We start from the raw sequence: 9,902 nt of genomic DNA on the forward strand, positions 1-9,902 counted from the left end.
TGACTGGAGGTGGTTTTCATTTTAGTGGTCCCCTATATATATAAATATATATATATATAGGGGATGGTTCAAATGAAAACCACTTTTATCGCGAAAACTCGAAAACTAACTAAAAAAAAGCCTAAAAACACACCAAAAATATATTTTTTTTTCAATTTTTTATAAAAAATCGCAGGTTTTTTATATAAAAAAAATTTCAAAAAAAAAATTTGTATTACACATGTGCACTACAATTTTTTTTTTTTTTTTGAAATTTTTTTTATATACTAAAAGTGGCGAAATTGGTATGCAAAAAAAATCGTTTTTTTTTTTTTTTTTGCTTTTTTAGTTAGTTTTCGAGTTTTCGCGTTAACTAGTGGTTTTCATTTGAACCTTCCCCTATATATATATATATATATATATATAGGGTAAGGCTCATGCGTGAACCACCCTTATTGCGAGAACCAATATGAACACAAAATAAAATCTAAAAAAAAATCAAAAAAGCACTCAAAAAAAATTTAATATTTTTTTTTTAAAAAATCGCTATATTTCGTTACCATAAAAAAAAACTTTTTTTTTCGAGTAACAGTTATCCATGCACATGTGCATATGTATCATTACTTCGACAAATTCGGTAATACGTTATCAGGAATAGACAATTGCACTTTAATTTACAATACCATTAGTAATACACTACTTTTTACATTATCAATATTCAAAATGCACATGTGCATCATTAAGTATAACCATGATATAACGTGTTTTGGTACAAAAAGTTTGTGATTTTGAATGGAGAAGTAGGCTCATATACATGTTTTTTGGTTAGTTATATCTAGTGGTTGATGGTTTGGTTATAGTTGTCAATTTATGATGTAATATGTTGATTGGATGGTATAAACGGTGTTTACATACATGTAATAAAGTGGAAATATTGTTAATGGTATTGTATTATGGATGGTAGCAGGTAATGGTATTGTATTATGGATGGTAGGAGGTAATGGTAGTGTATTATGGATAGCATGATAGATGAAAGGGAAAGTGTATTCAAAGTAGTGTACCGAAACACCTTATTTAATATTCATACATATAAGTGCACATGTGCATTTCTAATATTGGTAATGTAAAAAGTAATGTATTACATATGGTAGTGTAAATGAAAGTGCAATTGTCTAATATGTGTAATAATTTACGGAATTTGTCAAAGAAATGACAAAAATGCACATGTGCATGCTTGTGTATTATGGATGGAATGATAGATGAAAGAGAAAGTAGTGTACCAAAACACCTTATTTCATGTTGATACATATAGATGCACATGTGCATTTCTAATATTGTTAACGTAAAAAGTAGTGTATTACACGTGGTAGTGTAATGAAAGTGCAATTGGCTATTATTTGTAACGAATTACGGAATTTGACAAAGAAATGATACATATGGGACATGTGCATGGATAACTGTTACTCGAAAGTTTTTTTTTTTAAATTTTTTTATTTTTTTTATTAACAAAATATAGCGATTTTTCCAAAAAAATAGTAAAAAAAAAATTGGGTGTTTTTTAGATTTTTTAGGAATTACCGTTTGTGTTCACACTTGTTCTCGCGGTTCTCGCAATAAAGGGTGGTTCCTAACGGATCTTTTTCCTATATATATATATATATATATATATATAGTAGGGTTCGCACGGAAAGTGTGTTTTTCCTAGAAAGTCTAGGAAGCGATCTGGTCCATCCGATTGGTGTGTTTAAGGGTTGAGATTAAATCAATGGCAATCTTGTAATATTTGAGTTATATAATTAGAGACTTTTAATATAGTGAGGGTATTTTGGTAATTGGAAGTGTTTTAAATAAGTCAATAAACTACCATATCAATAACCAATCCCTAAATTCATGCAATTTCCCCTCTTTCTCTCTCTCTATTTCTCTCTCTCCCTCTCTAAACCGATCTTCACTAGGTATTCAGATTTTGACGCAAAACAGGACCCCACGAGCATTCAGATTTCGGTTCCAAGGCTTGTTCATACCCTTCTCTTCACTAGGTATTCATATCTTGTGTTGTGATTAAAGTTCTTGAAGTGCATATACGTTTTCGGTCTTAATCTGCTTGTAACTTGGCTGCGTTTTTTCTGTTTTAATTGATGATTGTAGAGAGGCTTGTACCGCTGTTTCCGAGTCGTTCTTGATAAAAGGAAGGATTACCAGCATGGATGGTAAAACACGGCGTCAAGAAATCTGCTTGTTGTTAAAACACAGCGTCAAGAAATCTGCTTGCTGTTAAAACACAATGTCAAGAATCTTCCAGCAATCTGCTTGCTGTTAAAACACAGCATCAATAAATCTGCTTGCTGTTAAAACACAATGTCCAGAATCCTCCAGCAATCTGCTTGCTGTTAAAACACAGCGTCAAGAATCTGCTTGCTGTTAAAACACAGCGTCAAGAAATCTGCTTGCTGTTAAAACACAGCGTCAAGAATCTGCTTGCTGTTAAAACACAATGCCTGCTTGCTGTTAAAACACAATGTCTGCTTGCTGTTAAAACACAATGTGATGTAATGTGACATAGACAATAACATAAAACACATTCAGAGTGTTAAAACACAAAAGAACTGTTAAAACACAACCTGATTATATATTGACTTCAGAGTGTTAAAACACACTGACTTCAACCTCTATGACTGGTAAAACACATCACCAAGAACATGCTGATAGTTTTCAGATAAACACATTGACTTCCAGATTTGAATTTGAATTCGAAAACAATAAAAATTCCGAAAATCATGGAATTTTAGTTAATGAAGATATATTCCAAAAATAAAATTAAAATGTGAAATTACATGATAGCCCTTCTACTTAAAATCCCTCAATGACACATGTCCAATTCTTATTCCTTCCTAGACTTTCTAGGAAAAATAGACTTTCCACCCAACTCCTACTCTCTCTCTCTCTCTATATATATATATATATATATATATATATATAATGTAAGTATCTATAGAAAACCCACTTTAATTTAGAAAACCCGGGAAACTCAAAGCTCCCGATGTTTTTTTTTTTCTTGAAAAAATTTACACATGTTATATACATGTTTTTAAGGGTTTTGGGCAAAAAAAATCAAAAAAGCGCCGAGTAGATATTTTTAAAAAAAATAAACAAGTTTTGGTGTAACACATGTTACAAATATGTCAGATGAATGTAACATGTGTTACACCAAAACTTGTTTATTTTTTTTTTTTAAATATCTACTCGGCGCTTTTTTGATTTTTTTTGCCCAAAACCCTTAACAACATGTATATAACATGTGTAAATTTTTTCAAGGAAAAAAAACATCGGGAGCTTTGAGTTTCCCGGGTTTTCTAAATTAAAGCGGGTTTTCTATACATCCTTCCCCTATATATATATATATATATATATATAGAGTAAGGTTAACATACAAAAAGCCTTATCATACATCACGTAGGAGACAATGGTAACCGTTGGATCAGGGGTATAATCACGCATGGGACCACATAATCACGCATGGGACCACATAATCACGCATGGGACTATAATCACGCACGTTCTATGATAATAACGCACGTTATATTTTTTGTCATGTATGTTAATGTAGGTTAAGCCCTGAAGTACATTATACTTTCTCTATATATATATATATATATATAATTTAGTAGCATCTTTTAAATGTAAAAAAAAACAAAACTTTGTAAGCCAAATTTTTTTTTATATCAATGGCTCAGACTTTTTAACAGAAAAAATTGTATTTCTCAAAGTTTTTTAAGCTCATCAAGTTAAATTTGTATTTCTCAATGTTCTTGTAAGCTCATCAAGTTACCTAACACGGCTTACATGTACCTCAAGTTCAATAAAATCATATAAACAAAATGCTCGGCGGTTGCAAATTTAAAAGGTAACTATTTATTTTGAATAAATTTTATAAGTACATGCATCATAAGTTTTTTTACTATATCAATCTATATTTATTATTTAACTATTTCTTGCACACATAGAAATGTCGTATATATTCCATTTTTTATATCTTTATTATATAATATTTGTGTGAAAATTGTATTGTTTTCAAGTAGTTTGTAGTGTTTTTTTTTTATGATACGATAATGATAACATGATTTGTCTTTTGTGTTTAACCAATTATAACGGAAACAGTTGGTGATGTGAAACCATGGGACCGTAAAACAAGTGGTCACGTCCTCATAATGGAACTCCACGCCGGCGATAACTCGACACATCGATAACCTCTTTATTTTATGATTTTTCTAAGACACATCTACTAGATTACACTATGCACAAACAATAATGCTTTTCCCATAAAAATCTTTTCAATGAATAATGTTATAACAAAGCTAATAAATAGAATACACGTGTCCGTTGTCTCACAATTTTAGTTAAGATTTAGCATATACATTTTTTAACGGACAACAAAATCAATTCCGAGTACTCTCGTGATATTCACTGGACAAACGGAATACTCCGATAGTAACCAGAGTCCACCACCAATTCCAGAGAAACCCAATAACCCACCCACACGTAGGCACGACCGTGAAATTACCGGTAAAACTCTTTTGGCTCAAAGATCCAACCCAGGTTTTCTTGGGTCTCCTATCATTGCCCACAAGTGCCTCACTTTACATCAAGTGGGAGTTGAACCTGCATCTCTCAAGAGAAATGCAAATCTTCCACCACTTGATCTAGAGATCACTGGCAATTTAGCATTATACATAGCAACTCTTTTTTCAATTACTTGACTTTTAAATAAAAATTAGGGAAGAGATCATGTACAATACAATTTTGGGCGTGTGAAGTGTACGAGACAACCTAGGGTGACACGTGTCCTTTTTAATTGCGTGATGTACTTCACCCCCAATTTTGAATTAATTACATGGTTAGTATATATGGCTTGCCTATTTTGCGATTTTTATATCTGTTTATTTAAAATTAGACAATTGGTTTCGACTTTTACAACATCATTTCACCATAGGTACATCACAAGTACTAACCATGTAATAAATTCTATAACCACAATACCACATGTATTGATGGTGAAACAATTTTCAAAAGTTGGTACCATTGGTGCAATTTTTGAACATAGGTATTAAAATGACAAAATAAGTAAACCCGAGTACTGAGATGTATTTAATTCTCCAATTTTCAAACAGCTATAACTTTTTTCCGATAGTACTTTGTAAAAAAATTTACACCATATTAACAAGCATTTCATTATTTTTAATGGAGCAGGTTATAGCTATAGTTTTCTTAATTTTTTTATAAAAAAATATTTTATAAGCTATAAAGTTACGTGATTGTGTAAGGTTACGTGATTATGTTCCAATACATAATTACGTATCATATGTGCAAGCAGTAACAAATGCTCAATGTGACCATACATCTACAATCACATACCATGTGTAACAAGTATAATGTCACGTGATTATGTACCAGTACGTAATTACGTTATTATAATTTTTTATTGTATAATGTTTTTTTTTACTAAAGTTGTGCTTACTACGAGATTATACATTCAGTATATTGATAGCATAATTATTTTTATGTTATTACGTGATAAGATAGATATGTAATATAAGTCATTACGTAATTATAGATGTAGTGTTAGATTGAGTATTTGTTACTGCTTGCATACATGTTATGTGATTGTTACATTGAGCATTTGTTACTGTTTCTGTAGTCATAGTACGTGATTCTAGATTTAGGTATATATTGAGTATCTGGTACGTGATTTAGGTATTCATTGATCATTTCGTACATGATTACAGATGTGGTTTTACATTGAGAATTTGTTACTGTTTGCATATATGGTATGTGATTTAGGTATTCCTTGATGATGTTCTAGTATGCATTTACGTACGGAACATAATCACGTAACTGTATAGCTTGTAAAATAAAAAATTAAGAAAACTATAGCATTAGCCTACTTAAATTAAAGAGAATGAAATGCTCGTTAATACGATGTAATGTTTTTTAAAAAAATATATTATCGTAGAAAAAAAATTATAGCCGTTTGAAAATAATGGGGGAAGTGGGTTTATGAGCAAACAATATTGGATTTTCCAATCTTGCCTTTTTCTCCACTTGTTTCTCTTGTTTTTAGTTACGTTAATTCTAAATTTGGGTACCACTTAATCTCAACCATTGATCTTGTAAATCGACGGCCCAGATTTTTTCATATGCTTTGTACAATTAAGATTGTCTTGTACAATAACATTTCTCATTAGTATGTAATACATTTCAATGATGGTTATCACATTCTTTCTCTCCCTTCTACCTCTTCGTTGTTAGTTCCGCTAAACCTTGGCTAGCAACTGACTCTCTCATGTCAGGTGTTCTTTTTTGTGTGTGACAACTAGGGGCGTACCCACCTTATGCCCAAGGTGGGCAGGCGCATCCCTGAAAAAAAAAAGATTAAGTGCTAAATTCCCGGTAAAATCTCGACCACACCCCTTTAAAATTTTCGTCTGCACCCCTTGGAAAATCTCGACCACATCCCTTGGAAAATCTCAACCGCACCCCTTGAAATTTTTTTTAAATACAACCTAATTAACTTTCCACTTAACTAATTAACTTTCACTTAACCCAATTAACTTTATCTTAACCTTTAGCCTAATAAACACTCCGTAACCCAAACTCAACCCAATTAATAATATAATTTGAACTAAAATATAATAACCCAACCCACCGCCCTTTCACCTTCTCTCGTCCCGCTCTTTGTTTTGTGATCCCAGGCCCATGACACCAACAACAACGCACAACAGCTCTTCATCAAGCAGCAGCAATAGCTTCGGGATTCCGCCGGAGAATAGTAAATTATGGCCACCAAACTCACGAAAACAACATCTTCATCACTCTTTCTGGGTATGGTTCGATTATTTTGTTGTTTTTTTTGTTTTATTTGGATTTTTAGGAGAAATAAATTGGTAAAAATGTTTGAAATTTTAGTTATTTTGTTGTTTTTTGAAACATTAATTAGTTGGTTGATTTTGTTGTTTTAGTTAAAGTTTAGTGTGTTTAAATTAGGGGTGAGCAAATTAACCACCATAATCGATAACCGAATCATAACCGACATAACCGAACCACTAATAACCAATATAACCAATGGTTATGGTTATGAAATTTTGTATAACCGCTCAATCGGTTATGGTTATGGTTATAAAGCTTTGGTTAACCGAATATAACCGAAACCGAACCGAAGTTGTGATGTTAACTTTATATAATAGATTTGTGTTATACAAAACCATATAGAGGGTTTTCACTAAGATAAAAGTATGTTAGTAACAAAATGATCTTGATGTAGATGCCATTTATTTTGATAAAGAACTAAGGTGTTACGGCCATAATTGTTTTTGTTTGAGAATTATCTTATTAAAAAGAACTCTAAATAGGTAGTTTAACCAAAAAGTTTAGTCTCCGTTATCTTATAAAATAGGCTCAAGCTAAGTTCAAATCGTGCACAACCCTGTTTATTTCAAACCTTGCTTGGTTACTTAACCGAAATTAACCAAAACCGAACCATAACCGACTTCATAATCGATTAACCGTAACCGAAGTTTGGTTATGGTTATAGTTACCAAAACTCCATAACCGAACTAGTGGTTATGGTTATGGTTAATAGTAAAAACCGACCCAAACCGACCCATGCACACCCCTAGTTTAAATGGTTAGTTACAAGGAATCAACAATTAAACTAGGATTTGATTTTAAAGTTAAAACTTATGAAGTCTGATGATGATTGTTTAAGTGTTTTTTTTAAAGGTAAACTTCATTCATAAAAACCGCCGACCCAAGCCGGGCCGACAAAAACAACTACACAATTACATGTTTAAGTGTTTAGTGTTAAAAAATAGTTGCATATATTATATAGAGAAAGACTTGCTTAGAAAAGTAGCTCTAAATGATGTTTGTATAGATTTAAAAAAAATAAAAAACTACTAGGGCAACATGTTAAATATGTTGGTAACGACGTTTGACGTGTTTTTAATGATTATATAAATTTTAGCTTGATATTCTTTTGTTTTACATGACCCGACCTGACCCGATACGAACCGAAATTTTTTTCATATACCTAAGGGCCTAAAATCTTTAAAAGTATTTCGCACACTCATAAAAAAAATCCTGAGTCCACTACTCGTGACAATTTTTTTTTGTTTTTATTGTTATCTTGTTACACACTAGAAACGTATTATATATATATATATATATATGTGTGTGTGTGTGTGTGTGTGTGTGTATGTATATTGATTGGGTTTTCGTAGTCATAAGTTACCCTGTTCGTGTTTTCATGACTCTTGTTGTAGGCCTGCCACCACTATGGTGTTAGGGTGAGAGGGGCACTCCCCTAAGAGGGGAGTCCCCTCTCTTACGCATAACCAATCAGCATATACCACGTCAACTCCCCTCTTAAACTCCCCTAACACCCCAATTTGATGGCGGCACTCCCATCTTAGAGGACTTGTGTTTTTTTTATTTGTTGTAAAATTATGCATGTTTATAAATTAAAAAAATATTAATAAAAATAAAAATTAAATAAAAGACATTTCATTAAATTAAAAATAAAAATTACATTCAAACTAGAAAAATAAAAATTACATTCAAACTAGAAAAATATAAAACCAAACTACTCGTGAGCCTGATACAATAGCGCAACGTCGTGGCTCGTTGGTGGGTTACCGGTTGCAAGTTGTTTAATCGCAGAAGTAACCTTTTGCAACGGCGTGAAACTTTTCTTCATTCTCCCGTCCAAGCCCTCTTGAAACCACTCGTTATTCGCTTCCACGTCACTAACAATTTTTAGGAACAAAGACTTGGACATACGAAATCTCTGACGAAAAATATCGGCATTAAATTTTGGATTTTCGACAAAATAATCGGCCATGAGTGTCTCATGGCCTCCCACACGATCTCGACGGACTAATTTTTTTTTACTAGACGATGCCGTGTCTAGTAGCTCCGCTTGTTGGATGAGATTTTGGAAGAAAATTAAGCTACCATCGCTTGACGATGAATCTTCATCGTCGGGAAAGTCGGGTAGGGGAGAAAAAAACGGGAACTTGGAATCCATTTTGTGTTGTATTTGATAGATTTTTTAGAGTGAGTTTGAGAGTGGTGGGTGTGGTAAAAAATTAGATTAAGTTGGTTATATTTATATTGTTAAAATTGATTTTTTTTAAATCGACCGTTAGCCAACGTCCACCCTCGTTCTTTGTGCCATTCAACGCGGTGCCTCCCCCCCCCCCCCCCGAATCCTCTCCCCGAATCGGGTCCCCACGGTGAAGGCGGCGGTGTTGCCGATCGGGGTTTGGGGTCACCGCACCCTCTCCCCGAGAGTGCCCCGTATACCCTTAGATATGTTGTTTCTCACAATAGGTTTTCTTATTGTTTTAGTTTTTATTGTCTTTTTATTTTTTCAAGATTGTTTACGCCTGTTATGTCAATGCTTTGATTGTTATTCACTCGATTATAAGTGTTTGATTCAAAGCTCATTTGGTAGATGCTCTTACCTTTTAGTGGAAAGTCTTAGATTCAATTCTAAACAAAGGTGATTTATTTGTAAATATAAAAGTTTAGGAGAGTAACATTTTCATTCAAAAAAATAAGTGTTTGATTCCTACCTTTTGATTGGGAGATACTATTAAAGGAATATGTTAGTTATAAGACCGTGGGGTATAATGGGGCGGAGGTTTGAGGCATAGGTTGACACGTGGAACTTGAAGAACTCAATACACAAACCCAAGTTGTAGGGGGTATGGTGGACGTGGCTGGGCTGGCGTGGCCAAGCCACATCAATTTTTTTAATATATATATATATATATATAGGGGATGGTTCAAATGAAAACCACTTTTAACGCGAAAACTCGAAAACTAACTAAAAAAAGCCTAAAAAACACACAAAAAAATTTTTT

Source organism: Helianthus annuus, chromosome 9, assembly GCF_002127325.2.
Source record: "Helianthus annuus cultivar XRQ/B chromosome 9, HanXRQr2.0-SUNRISE, whole genome shotgun sequence".
NCBI lineage: Eukaryota > Viridiplantae > Streptophyta > Magnoliopsida > Asterales > Asteraceae > Helianthus > Helianthus annuus.